Source organism: Carassius auratus, unplaced genomic scaffold (genome assembly GCF_003368295.1).
Source record: "Carassius auratus strain Wakin unplaced genomic scaffold, ASM336829v1 scaf_tig00034822, whole genome shotgun sequence".
In the NCBI taxonomy this organism is placed as follows: Eukaryota; Metazoa; Chordata; class Actinopteri; order Cypriniformes; family Cyprinidae; genus Carassius; species Carassius auratus.
The window spans coordinates 55,238-69,038 of NW_020526179.1; the positions used below are offsets into that span (position 1 = coordinate 55,238).

General features: G+C 37.0%; 1 pseudogene; it reads right to left on the bottom strand.

The window, feature by feature from the left end:
* The window catches only part of LOC113081660 (junction plakoglobin-like), a 22,634-nt pseudogene continuing 8,833 nt past the window's right edge, over nucleotides 1-13,801 (bottom strand).

Genomic DNA, 13,801 nt, shown 5'->3' on the forward strand with positions numbered 1-13,801 from the left:
GTTAAAGTCGTGCTCGATTCTGCCTCTCGCAGCACAGTGAGAATTGCATATATTACAGCAGTGTCAGTGAGTGTTTGCCAATAATGGACCACAGGCATCCAGCGACGAAAACAAAACCGCCAGGAGTGTCTGTCGCTTGTATTTTTCATAACCCTCTGTCAGTGGCTGTAAAATAAATACACAACACTCGGTTTAATGCAGATTTTATCACATACGACAAATACTTTTTAAATATTTGAAGGACAGACGGTGTAATCGAGCAGTACTAACCTGTTAGAACTCTGGGTAGCCTCTGGGCATGGAGTTGTAAGTCATGCCTTGCACAAAATCCTCTGGCATTTCTGGATCTAGTTGCATACCGTCCATATGCATGCCGTCAGGGTATCCTTGATATCCCACAGGGCCGTATCCATCAAGCTCTGCACGAGACAACATTGCAAAAAGTTAGCTATCTGCATACTGTTATGGTCTCTGCAGACCATGTTAGAGACATAACTGCCAGACATGGAAATAATTAGCTGCCAAATCATGGTGATAGAGAGAGATGATATACTAACCATCCTCTGGAAGACCTGGTTCCATCATGGTGTTGTGTGCCTAAAATGCAACAAGTATATTGTCAAGAAACTTGCTCTCATTTGTTGGGATTTATGTCAATGTACTGTACTTAAGACTGCCAACTTTAATGTCAGCTTTACAATAAACATAGAAATCAAACATGGCATCTGAATGTATAATAGACAACATGCTAGACTCTACTCATACTAAAGTCTAAACCAAATAAAATGAGCCTAAAATTCTAAAAAAAGAAGCTTAATTAGGGACAGTAAATCCATTATCTCACACACATACACACACATACACATATATATATATATATATTTACAATAATAGTATATCGAACCAACAAAAATTATAAAACTAAACCAAGCAAAAATATATTGTACCCATTTTTTCATTCATAGCCACAATTACAGATTAAAATGTTTGATCTCTAAAGCACCTGTTCACACCAAGAACGATAGCGATATTAGCGTCCACACAAGTGAACGATATCGTCTGTTTATTATAAGCGCACATTCCTCTGCCGCTTTAAATTCTCAATCTCATTTTAGCAGGATGGATTCTGATTGGATGTCAATGTTTGTATCGTTCATCAGCTGAAAAAGAATCGTTCTGAAAATGATTCCAACGATACCGTTTCTCTATGACTTTATCGTTATATGTTATAGTGTGGACTCTGCTATTCTTTAATATTGAGAACGATTTATAGAACTATATCTTTATCATTATCTTTATAGTTATAGTGCTTGGTGTGAATGGGCCTTAAACCAAGAAATGTATCAGGCCAACACATAACTAAAAATAAAAAAGGTAATTGCGACTTTTTATCTCACAAGTCTACCTTTTTTTCTTGCAATTTTAATTTTACATCTTGTAATTCTGACTTTTTTCTCAGAATTGGGAGAAAGTCAGAATTGCGATATATAAAAGTCAGTATTGTGGGATATAAACTCGATATTGCGAGAAATAGAGTCAGAATTGCAAAATATATATATATATATATCTTGCAATTCTGACTTCATTTCTCACAAGTGTGTATCTCACAATTGTGAGAAAAAAAGTTAGAATTGCAATATGAAAAGTCACAAATACTTTTTTAATTTTTTTATTCAGTGGAGGATACGGGTTTCGAAAGAATTATCCGCAGTTTCCTTATAAAAATATCTTACCATGAACGCCATTTTTTTTGGATCAGATATAATACAATGTCTGAATTAAAATGGTTTGCCAATGCAATTTCATGTGCAATGTGTTCAAACAACACACTAAATAACCTCCACACCACCAGGGGGCAAACTCACCATCTCCCAAGCAGCAGGGTCGTGTTTGAAGAGCGAGTGCGTGAGCTCCACTGAAACTCGTTTCTTATAGTCTGGGTTTTTGTCCTCAGAAATTCTGAAGAGAACCGCAAGCAGCATAGGTGGCTGAAAGAAACAAAACACCCTTGCACTTAAGTCCAAATTATACATCAGTGTTGATGTGAATGCATAGGTTTTTTTATACATTTGATAGAACACATGCACACTAGAGTTTTCTAATCTTTTTGCCATATTTGGATGCTTCTCTCGGACTCACCGATCCCTTCGTTGCTGGAGTGAAGGAGCTCCATGAGAGGAGCACTGGCTCCTTCCGAATCAATGATCTCAGCCGACTGTTTGTCCAGAGCCAGTTCACACAGAACTCCAGCTGCCACACGCTTGACGTTATCCAGTGGAGAATACAACAGCTGCAGCGGCAGAAATCAGATGTCTATTACAGACTGACTATGTCAGATGGAGGGAAAAGACTGTACAATCCCATTCTTATACACATGCATGAAAACACCCACAATACTGTGGAAAGATGTAAGAGGTACCTGGACAAACAGAGGAATGGTGTCCATGCTGGCGATGGTTGACTTTGTTAACAGGATCTCTGGCCATGATTTGAAGAGCACCAGTGCAGCCCTCCACAATCTCCTCCATTCTCACTCCATCCTAAGAGAAAGAGAGAGAAAAGGACATTTCGTTAATTAAATGACAAAATAGTAGTCTATACGTTGTATTCTGTATAAAGAATGGAAATTGTAGAGAATTTTGGTTTTGATTCCTCACAATGGTTTTAGTTACTTCACAATTCTATTAATGATTTGTTCAGCTGCACGGATGCACTGTTTTCATTCAAATCAAAGCGTTAATACATGTAGAAAACATATCCTTGTGTCGCGGCTGACACAGAATAGTTTACGCAGTTTGTGTTCAGCGGATGTTCTCCAAAATGGAGCTAGGGTGATGTGGAGAGACAGAGACGACTAATTGTTGAATAAGTAATTTTTTTTGTTTTCTTCGCATACAAAAGTATTCTCATCGCTTCATAATATTCAGATTGAAACACTGATGGCAGATGTACTATTGTGACAATGACATACTTTTCTGGACCTTGACAGTGTAATTTACTTGGCAGTTTATGGCATAGTAACAGTGATTAATGACAAAATTTTCATTTTGAAGTGGGGTATCCCTTAAGGAATAATATAATTATTTAAGAAACCTCTTTAACTACATATAATCATATGAACAACTAGTCAGTATATACTGTATATATACACTGATACAAAGTATATATATATATATATATATATTATATATATATATATATATATATATATATACGGATTCAAACCTCATTCAGAGGTTGGTGAAAGCTGCACTACAAAGACCCAACTCAAAGAGTATTTCGGCTGGGAATTGGACTACACTGTTGTCATATGTTGTTGATTCACTAAAAGGATTCAAATCATTAGTCATTCGTTCAGGAACTGCACTACATGTTATTGATTCTCTAAAAACCACCGACTCGTTAAGAGTAATACATTCAGGAAATGGACTACTCTGGTTGAGCTACGTGTTTTACATTCACCAAAAAGAAAAATCATTCATTCAGGAATTGTACTACAGTATAATTTTTTTTTTTAAATGTTTTTGACCAGTGAGGAATTCATACCTGGTATGATTGTTGAGCAGATGAACCGTGTTTCTGTGCATCTTGATGAGCTTTCGTAAGCAAAGTGACCAGTTTGGGAATGGCTTCGGCATCTCTCAAAGGAGTCTGATTGGCGGGACACAGCGCCAGGTTACGGATCAGACCAACCACAGCCTGTGATGAAGACAAACTTAGGGTGAGCCTTTGAATGGCAAATTAAAGCAGTGACCCTGTTACAAAATGAATAAACCTTGATTAAAAATTACATGTTTTTGCACTCTACATTACATATGGACCCTTCAGGTACGTCCCCCAAAAAAGTTAAACTATTTTTCACTTTGCGTAATGCTTCATCCACACCAATAGGTGTCAGTATAAAGTCCAAAACCACTGTAAAGCAAAATAAAAATGTATGAACAAATAAAAAATGATAAAATAAAAAAAATAAATAAATCTAAAAACTTTTACAAATGAATAACAGGTTGATAAAAAGGATTTTTTCTTTCTTGGGTAGTTTACAAACCGACCGATTGCTCACTAAGGCACTAATTAGTCCCGTTTTGTCTGTTTTTCTTTCACTTACCTTTATGACTGGCCAGTAGTAGGGCTGATTGAGCAGTTTTGACAATAGCTGGGATGCCGTAATACGTCCGAACGGCATTCTGCGCGGCCTCGGCCTCCGGGTGCCGGCTGGTCAGGTGACGCAGGGCGCAGACGGCTGGCTCGATCACGTCTTGTTTTGATCCGGCCCTCAGGATGGTGTGAATCAGAGCCTCCACGCCGTTACTCTGGGTCACCTGTGTTTTGTTGCGTGTGTTGTTGCAGGTGAGGTTGGACAGGATGCCTGTGGCACAGGTCAGCATGTTGATGTCATCAGAGGACAGCAGGCCGACCAGCACTTGGAGCAGATTTTCCATACCGTCCTGCAGGGGGCGAGAGAGCGAGCATGTGTTGGTCTGATGCATATTATACATGCAAAGAAGGAAATTCTTTGCATGTATAATATGAACAAAACAACAAAAAATTAAGATGGTGTTAGATGTATAAACTGACCTGTTTAGTTGCAGCATCTGACAAGTTTCTCAAGGTCCACAGGCAGTTTTGCGTCAGACGCTGACCAGAGCTGTTCTTACTGAGATGCTTACCAAGAGCCTGCATTCCTCCTGAGAGAGATTGTTAGATACACTTGTGATTAGCAGTGTTACTATAGTTAACTAAAACCATAAAAATGTCAATAAAATAAATGTCAATGGAAAAAAATATTTAAAAAAAAAATATAATTTTAAATGTATATTTTTAAATATTTCTTAAAACATAATTAAAAAAAAAACTAACTGTATATTGCCAAATTAATATTTCTCATTTTAATTTAGTTTAACTTGGGAGCACCAAAAAAAAAAAAAAAGTGAAGTAAAAAAAAAAATAATGTAACTATAGATTACCAAAAAACTAAAAAAAAAAAAAAATTATATATATATATATACACATACACACACACACAATTAATAATTGAGCCTTTTTGGTCAGAAAGCCACAAAATTTCAACTATCATTAATATCCATAGTGGATTAGTATAATTAAAAGTAAGTGTGCCTTAAGCAAACTTTAAGCACAACTAATTAAACACACTAATAACTATATCCAATTTGACTTACCAGCATCTACAATAGCGGGTTTGTTACTAGGACAGACTGAGAGCACTTTGAGCACACGGCTAGTGGTCCACAGCAGCTTCTCATAGTTACTGGTCCTCATGATGTTCACCAGACCCTCAGGGCCACCGTTAGCCAGGATAATTAGCTGAGAGACAATCACACTGATGTTAACACAACACATCATCAAGTTTAAATAAAAACTCAACACATTTTAACAAGAAACAGGAAATCAACAACTAATAGATTTATTTGTCATTTGAAAATAAGCACCTTGCTCTCCTGGTTGCCATAGGAAAGCAGCTGTAGGCAGTCTGTGGTGATGGCCAGAAACTTGTTGTTGCTTTTCTTCAGCAGGGGAACCATCCTCTGCAGACCGTCTGCCAGACGCACCGCCATCTTGGCTCCCTCCTGATGCAGAAGCAGATTGTGCAGGGTGGTGATGGCATAGAAAAGAACCGAATCCATCGGAGAGCTACAAAACAAACGGGTTGGAAGTTCAGTTCAAGTGGTTTATTGCTAATTTCCTAATAAATTAAGAATATCCTAATAATGTAAAAATGTGCAATAAATCAAAACATTTTAAAATCATTACTTTCAATTAAAAGTTTATCAAAAAATAAATAAATAAAAATGACATTACATTTTTGCACCTTACTGAAATATAAATTAAATCTCAATTTACTTCCAAATCAAGCGCTGGAGTAATTCCCTACTAATTAGGAACATCCATGTTTCAGATAATGTACATAAACGCACACATTTGCAATGAAATGCATCGAATCAAATAAGAGAAATCTGTTGTTATGTGCAATAAATTCATAAATTAATACAGCTCTAATTTAGGGTGACATGAATACGACATGGAGGTCTTATGAATCAAGTTTTTATTTACATTTTTTTACAAAAATTAATCGTTTACCCTATTTTGTTTAAATTAGATTTTTAGTTCATCAATAAAATGCAAAAAGCAGAACATCTGAGCTTGGTATTAAATCATTTTTAATGTTTTTAGACAGATTTTTTGCGCTTACTGAAACATAAATCACTGTCTAATTTCAAATCAAGTGCTAATATTAATTTCATAATTAGGAATATCGAAGTATCAAATAAAACACTAAAATCACACATTTGTAATGAAATGCATGCAGTGAACTGAAAGAAACGTGTTATGTGCAATAAGTGCATACATTAACACAGCTTTAGTTTAGAGTGAACATATACGAAAGTTTAATAAATCAGGTTTTATTTTCACTTAGTTTACCCTAAAAATGAACAGTCTGACTTAGCCATTTTTGGAAAGAATGAAACCAAGAGTCTAATTCTCAGGTGAGCTAGTCCTTTACTTGAGTGTGGCTCTCTCACCTCAGCATGCGCACCAGAGCGGGAATGCCTCCTGATTTGAAGATGGCGAGCAGTCCCTCGCGCTGGTGTGAAAGGTTGTGCAGGATGCTGGCTGTGGCGCGGGTCGTCTCCATGTCAGACGTGTTCTGCATGGCTCTCACCACAGCGGCCACCATCTGCGGAGACTGCATCAGAGCCCGGCGGGACGCATCCTTGCGGGTCAGCTGGTTCACGATCATTGCTGCCTTATTCACCACGGTCTGAAGCCAAGAGAGAGGGTCAGAGGTCAGGACATGAAGATACTCTAGAAAAAGCAGGGAATGAATACTGGACACGAGCAGCGAGGTACCTGGTCCTCATCGTTGAGGAGTTTGGTGAGCTCTGGAATGGCACGGGTGGCGAGTTCGGCGTCGTCCTGGTAGTTGATGAGATGAATGATGGCGGCTTTGAGCTGCTGAGACGGTTCGGCCAGCTTCTGTACATTGGTCTGCTGGGACGGATCCATCTGTGTGGAAAGGACGGCCGTTCCCTCCACTGTCTCAGGAAACATGGCCGCTCGTATGCGCTGGGCCCGAGTCATGTTATATTGAGACTCCACGTCTACAGGAGAGAGTGAACTATAGTTTAGAGAACTGTAAACTAACTCGTTTTCAAGTTTCTATGCTTATTTTGGTGGAAAAGAATTTGAAATAAATCACCATACTGTGGATCCCGGCAAAGGCAATTGGTAGAAATGATAAGAGAAAACTTGCTACATAATAGTCTTGATGTACAGTATACAATAAACCATATTTTAATCTATAAACATGAACACATGAACAAACAATTTCTGCTTTATTTATTAGGCATCATGTTTGCTGATTATTTATACTTATAATGTTTTTTTTATTTGGCCTCTGCATTATCTTGCATTGGCAACAAGCCTCCACAAGCTTTCATGGGTGCGGGTTGCCAGATAACAAGAGTTTAAATCCCCCAATCGGAGTTTCTCTCTTAAAGGGTTAGCTTACCCAAAAATACAAATTCTGTCATTAATTACTCATTCCAAACTTGTAAGTTGTCCTAAATTTCTGGCTCTTGAACATGATAGTTGTGTTGCTGGCTACAGAGGATCAGAAGCTCTTGGATTTTATAAAAAAAACATCTTGTGTTCCAAAAATGAACGAAGGTCTTACAGGTTTGGAACGACATGAGGGTGAGTAATTTATAACTGAATTTTCATTTTTGGATAAGCTAACCCTTTAAATCGATACATTTTCAGCCCAGTGATTCACCTAATCTTCTTCTACCCAGGAAACCATGCACACACGCTAACTGCAATTCGGAAAAAGTGCAGTTGAGCTGACAAAACCACCAGACATTAAAGTCAAAGTTTAGAGATCTTAGAGATATTCTGCTCAAATAAAAGTGTAATAGAGCCAGTCTGTTGTTGTTTTTGTCATGTGACTCTTGCGCTGCGTACTGTGACCAAATCTTCTTGTTCTGATGAAATGTAACAATCTTAAATGGCAATAATCATGCTAAATGATCATGATAAACTGTTCTAGTTCGTGACAGGTTCTTCACCTGCAGGGTTCTCTGTGAATGTGGCGCTGTAGGTGAATTTCTTGCTGCTGTACTCTGTTCCATCTTCATCTGAGCGAACCGTAGTGGCTCCTGACTGGATGCCTGAATCTGTCCCATAATACGACTGCTGCCACTCTGTGACCTTCATTGAGCCTGGGGCTTCTGCCACTGATACACACATATACAACAGCAGTTTGAATTGATCTGTTGTCTCCGGTTCATCAAAACACCCAGTGAACACTTACTATTATAATCAAGCACAACTTGAAACATGGAAAATGGTGGACAGATGACCTCAAAGCTATTAAACATGCATTACAAAGCACAACAATCCAACTCATAAAGAACTGTTAAAACTGATTGGGCATTTCATTAGTATTAACAGTATTATTAACACTATTTGAAAGATTTTTAGACAATATTAAATATCAGTTATTTAGTTGTGCATGCTAACTTTCCTTTATTTTTAGCCTTTTTTTGCCATCAACTAATGCTCAATTTAAATGCATCTTTAAGGTATTAAGTAAATAATACAGTGGAGTAAATAAATGCAAATGAATAAAATGTATATCCACTTACAGCATACGTACAGCAATTAAAGTTACGCTTTCAATGTTTTATGTCTTTCATTTTCTTTTTCACATAAAATGGTCAATATAAATAGATTCAAATCCTCACCGTTTAGTGATTATCGGTCATAACATGAGAATATGAATTGGATTATGTGCATCACAAAGAGTTTTAATAATGTGACAATAGCATCTACTTACTGTGCATTTCCATTTTGGCTTCCTGGACTCAAACCAAACAGTCCAAAAGTAAAACCTGTAAAACGAGAAAAAAAAACACATATTAAAACTGACTTGTGTCAATCATTGTACCAAACATTAAAACTGTAACTAAGAGCTCCTGTGATCTGTTATTGGTCAGCAGGACAAAACAGCATTATAAACTGGAGTTCAAACAAACACAAGCAATCGAAACTGGTGCAAAGGATCATGGGAGAGGAGAGGAGGGCGGGCGGTAGTGATGGGGAAATGTCAGCGGTAGTTTTTGACCCTTGGCTTCTCAAACAAGGCGTGTGAGCTAATGCTTGATTGCAAGCACAACAACCTCACAAAACTGGCTCTGCGTGTTTCAACATTCACACACCCCTACACACCAAACCCTCGTCTTTGTCCAGCTCTCACACATTTAAACACACAACTACACTGTCCATTTCAGACAAACGCTCTAAATTGGACAAGTATGTTTCTTAAAATCCATTCAGAAGTTAAAAAGAGGACCTTGTTCTCAAAATAAGCAAGACAGACTGAATGAATCACTTTTTCTTCTTTCACTTTTATCTGCACCTTGTAGTCTCTTGACTTCACTTGAACTCTTCCTCTCACGTTATCAATTATTTCTCTCCAACCCTTCTTCAGGTAATCTACAGTACATCCTCCATTTCTCTTGCTCTTTTTATAGCACATTCTGACTGTGTCCAACCAAAACCTTTGAACCCCGCAGGAGAAGAAGAGCATTTATCAGACAGGTTAATATAGATTTTTATTCTATCTGATATGGTATAAACATTTGATCAACACTTGCCCACATAAATGTGCCCCCATAAAACAGACATAAATCATCAGATTTATTCCTATTCCTGTGTTACATGCAAATATCTGTTTGGGAGGAGTTAAAAAAAAACAAAAAACAGATGCCTTTACTCTTGGTCGAGTCAGGTCTTGTATGCACCTCAAACAACCTCCTCAAGTAGTTTGATTAGATCTAGAAAGTGTCTTGAAGGGTATTTGCACTCTTTTTTTTAACATGACTCGATAGTTATAATACATAAAATGACCAAGTGTAAATAAAAAACACAGAGAGGAGAGATCAAATTTTTTGATGTTCAACCAATATGATTGTGATTATAAATTATTATCGGTAAATATTATTTCAGAGTAACCAGATAAAAGCATTTAGCATTTAACAAAAATGAAATAAAATTATGCATTTATTTTTATATAGTTAGTAATAAATATAGTTTATGATTTTCCAGTTAAGCCAATAAAAAAGCCTAACTTCATATTCGTTATTTGTAATTAAATATTTATTTATACATTTTTATTTATTTATCTATAATAAATAAATGTTTCTTATTTTCTGGATAAATGTATAATATATATATATATATATATATATATATATATATATAATATATATATATATATATATATATATATATATATATATATATATATATATATAATAATTATATATATATATATATATATATATATATATATATATATATATATATATATATTATATTTTATATATATTTTATAAAAAGAAAAAAAATTATACATGTATAAGCACTAACTGTAATAGATGATTATTAATTATAAAACATTTTTAAAGCAGCAGAATAATTCTGATAGAAAGTATAATAACAATAAATAAAAACACTATATGTTTATTGCCAATAAGCAAAAAAGACCTGACATGGGCATCCCAGCACTCATGACAGCTGTTTTATTCTGCTTATATTCTTAAAAGAGGTGGGACCTATCAAGGACTGGCATCATGAAATAATAACCTGATTGGTTTATTAGAAGAGCCAATGAACACCAGTAAAATATTTAAATTATAAAACATTAGTATGAATTAACAGCGCACCTAAAATGCACAGTGAAGTATTTTCATGGATTCATTCCAATAAACTTTTAAAAATGCACGTAATCAGAGGCTTGACATTTCCCGACCAGCAGGAAGCCTGGCCACAGCCCTACAAACAATCATGAAAACAAAAAACAATCACCGCCTCTGAAAAATACATGTGCCGCACTTTACAGAACATCATGAGAACAGCCTGAACACATATTTTGAATGCCTTGCATGTTGCCACTTGAAGAGAGTGTGAACACAGCAACACACACACACACACACACACACACGCACACACATGCTGCTTTGCTGCCACGAAGAACAGAGTTTTTTAGCAAACATTTTTTCTAAACCGCACAACAGCAATACTAGGCAGATGTCAGTTGGTTTGTAAAGCTTGTGGTTATTTATTCTTGCCAAAATGTGCCTAGCGCCGACACAAATAGTCTTTTCGTGTTACTACACATCACTGAAATGGTTCTTTAGAGTTAGTTTTACTTCAAGGTCATAGTAAGAGGTTTTGCATATAGCTAAAGATCCTGTGTGTTTAACTCCCTTCACAACAGGACACACCTAACTGGGTGTAACCAAGTCAAAAACCTGTCAAAACACGTAAAACGCAACACGCAGCGAGTCCCGCCAGCCCTGCAGGTGAACGATAGCAAGTGTCTGTGTGAACACTGGGTGTGGGTGTTTTCTCAAACTCCCAGTCTAGTGAACTACACAATCACATCTACACACCCACTTGGGTACGTTAATGAAACACTCAATAAAACATAGCAGATTATGACAGATTAGGCGAGATGGCATTTGCGATCAACTTTACACCTTACTGATTTTGGTCGCTGACCAAACAATTCCAGTTGGTCTTAGTGCGTACCTGCAGGCAGACACTAGGTCTGTGTTAAAGGGTGAGGTCAATCACACAATTAGTGACACACTCAAAATCTGACAGATTTACATCTGAAAGAACCTGAGATATGACTAAGACCAGCAGTGGGCTCTTGACTTGAGGCAGTAAGCGACCGCCCAGCAGACTCGGGACTTGGACTGCAATTACGTATGAAACCAGACTCTGGAATTTGGAAACTGGAATTACAGCAACCACTAGCAATTTTGAGCATTTCCACAAAACTTTCATGGCAATATTCTGAAAATGCAATATGTCAAACAGAACCTCTGCTTTTAAACAACAACTAAAGTTAGTATTATATTATAGACCTTATGCATCAGAGAATCAATTGCGCAGACATTTTGTTTTCAAACATGCATTAGTTCAGCAGCTCTATAGCAGGGCTCTTCAACAGGTGCATCATCAGAAAGTGACATTAACTTACATCGTGTCTACACCGGACTACAATATAACTTATTAAAAATCAATGATGCTGTTACACTGGATGCGACGCAGATGACTCGTTCTATTTATGACGTGCTGACACAAAGTTCAAATGATTTGCAATGCTTTGTCGCGTCCAGTGTAGATATACAATGTGACAGCCAAAATTTTCCTTCTTGTGTTATGGATGTTGGTTCGCAGTGAGTTCACAGTTTTAACGTAAGTTTGCTTTAGCCTACGGTAATTTATTTTCAAATCTGAGGTAAAATATCTATTGTTGCTTTCACTATGGCTACAAAGATAAAGCAAAATAATATTCAAAGTCACATTAGACATTAGAGATTATTGTATTATTTTGTACGTTGTTCCTGCCGCGATGTCGCAGAAAATAAAAACCATTTCTAAAATAGAATTCCATGTCGTTTATTGCTGATGATGGTTATGACAAAAACTACATGGAAAAGATACTTTTAATCACCTCATGTCTGATGGTGTTATAGTTTGATCCCTCCAAAAATCTAACTATAAAATTATTAATGTTAACAGATCTAATAATAACTGAACCTGCAATTAGGGAAAGTGGAGAGAAGAGATGCAGTCTGGAGATGAGCAGGAACAGTTGATTTGCATGGCAGACACGGAGATCCAGATTTTTTTGTTTGCTCATTTGTTTTTAATATTCAACAGGCAAAGTTCTTCTGTATCTAGGCTAAATGCAAAAATATTCATAACTGTTTGAACTAAACAGACTACTGGGGGAAAAATCAGAATATTTATATTGTGACCGTCTTTTTATTATTTTAACAAAAGCAACAATAATGTAATTGTAATAATAATAAATATATAGACTACATTTGGATCGGAATCAGAATGATGTCGATGGCTTCCATCAACACTCCCAAAGCTTCACAGTCCTGTATCACTTCCTGGGTCGACATTTCATGTGGTTTTGATTTATATGCCGGTTTAATGTTTGACGGCCGTGTTTTTTGCATGTGCGTCTGCTTACATGTTCTGCTTTTTCAGCTTCTTCACCATGTTTTGATCCAGATATTTATTACCACAGAAGATGTAACAGCGCCCCCTACATGGAAAGCTGGGAAATTCTGTCAATGGCAGAGAAAGGGTTAATGACTTGGACCCAACACATACACATACACATATATATACACACACAAACACATGTATGTATGTTACTTGGACTGTAGATACCACAGTATCTAGTGTGCAGTGTGAGAGGGAAATGATTGATGCACCACTGATACACTGCTGATATGAGGTGTGTACTGTAGTCTCTACTTTGGACTTCACACACAGTTTGGATGATGAGTAGTTAATAAGTACAAGTTTATTACTGTGCATCTGATTTCACACGGAGAAAAGCAAGCAAGGAATGTCACACGCCCTTCAGAATAATCGCCCTCCCCCACCCTGCCCTGCTCCACCTACTGTCCCCGCCTAATGGACCCAGCGCCTCCGACAGCTTACGAGGCTGGGATCTGTTTGACTCACGCTGTGAGGAATCAGAACAGGTTGTGGATATGACACATCGCAAAACTCTAATCCTAGTGTGACATTCCACATTAGTCCACTGTGTGCTTACTGTGCTACACTGCTCTCCCAAACACCTTCTCTAATACACACCCTCTCAATGACTTTCTGTCATGTACTGACATATAGTTACATGTCAACACTTGATTCTGGTGTATTTTTACCATTTGTCTGCTTC